Source organism: Centruroides sculpturatus, unplaced genomic scaffold, assembly GCF_000671375.1.
Source record: "Centruroides sculpturatus isolate CEXI.00-Female unplaced genomic scaffold, Cexi_2.0 scaffold46, whole genome shotgun sequence".
In the NCBI taxonomy this organism is placed as follows: domain Eukaryota; kingdom Metazoa; phylum Arthropoda; class Arachnida; order Scorpiones; family Buthidae; genus Centruroides; species Centruroides sculpturatus.
The window spans coordinates 495,953-497,904 of NW_019384418.1; positions in this window are offsets into that span (position 1 = coordinate 495,953).

Below are 1,952 nucleotides of genomic sequence, written 5' to 3' on the forward strand. Positions count from 1 at the left end.
TAAAATTCTTCTATTGCATGCCTAAAGATTCACAACAGCATCAAAAATCCTTTAGTTTATAATAGATTAATAGAACAGCAATAGATTTTAAACTTAAGTGTTTATTAATATAAAAGAATGGTATAATAAGTTAGTATGATATTTTAATTCATAATGTTTTTTAAAATTGTAAAACATTAAGTAGTATTTATATTTTGTAGGGTATTCAAATTACAATTATTGTGAAGTGGGTTGCATGTATTAAGAAGTATATTGGTTAAAATATTTAATTTGATTCTGTTTATTATGTTGATTGTTTAATAAAGTATTTTTAATGTATTGTGAATCTTTAGATTTGGTAATACAAGAATTTGACTTGCATGATCTTTACTGTTTTGCTAATTAGAAACTTACCACTCAAATTTTATAAGAATATGTATATAGACTTTGTTTTCTAATTTATTTGAATTAAAATTTAGTGTATTATGTAAAAAATATTTTAAAGTAGCAAAATAAAAAACGGTAACTGCTGAATTAAGTCATATAATAATGATATTGTAGTGAAGTGAAATAATAATAATAAAAAAATCAAAATTATTCATTTTACTAAAATAAAACTATATAATGATCATTTATATTTTTAGAATAAGATGAATTAAGATTTAAAGCAAAAATTCTGTCTTATATTTAAAGAATTCAGATTAGAAATAAAAATATGATTAACAGTTAAATAATAAATAATAATATTTTTTTTAAAGGCACCTGGAAGAGCATTTTATCTACTATGGGTAAATATAATTGGACCATGGATTTTTCAACCTGCTCCCGAAATTGATGAAAAGAAACAGAAAAAATTAGAAAGGAAGGCACGAAGACATTAATTTAAGAATTTGGTTGTTAATTTAATTTGATATTTACTCAGATTAGAAAATTTTCAAATTTGAATATAATTTGTAAAAACTAATTATTTTTGAACTATTTTTTGGACTATTGTTAATTTATTTATATTAAATGAAAAATTGTTTTGATATTTAATTTAAAAAAAATGTATTTTAGTGTCAGTTCTTAATGAAAATATAAATTTCAATTATCTAAATAGTTATTTTACTATACAATAATAATTAGTAATGTAAATATCAAATATGTTTATACGAATTTAATGATTGTATGTGTGTGTATATATTTTATACAGTATATAAGAATATATTGATGGGTGATAACAGAATGTTATCTGTTAATTTTTAACATATAGGTTTTTTTGGCCCTATTTTAAACCTATTGTTAAATATGAATTTATAGACTTAAGAGAAAAACAATTTCATCATAAGATATTTCTTAATTGATGCTAACTGCAAACAATTAAGAAGCTATGTTTGTTTAATTGGTTAGGATAGTTCATACTTTTATATCAATTTGCCATGTTTTTAGAATGTTCTTTGTTAAACTGAAGGGATGACATCGAAATAATATATCAGCATGTATTAACTCAATAACTGAAACTTTTTTCACTGATATGTTTAAATTACAAATTTAAAGCAATGTTTGAAAAATATTCTGGATATATGTTTACAAATATTTGAAATATTTCTTTTAATTTCATAAAACTGGTTTAGTCTAATTTTATATATATAGCAAATTTTCATATTTAAGAATGATTAATTACATGTTAAAAATTGAAACCTTTTCTTTATGTTTGAATTTAAAAAAAAAACTTTCTAATCACAATTTAAAGATATAATATTGGTAGATAAAGGATGGCAAACCTATGGTGCACTGGAAGAATTTCTTTGGCATGCAGTATGATGAAATTTAATTTTTTTAATTTATTGTATAATATTCAGTATAATTATTATTAATTATATAAATAATAAATAGTAAAAAAAAAAAATAAATAAATATAAGAATATGTTACAATAATTGTAATATTTGAACTATTCAATATGACTTATTCTAAAATCAGTGTCAACAGTCAT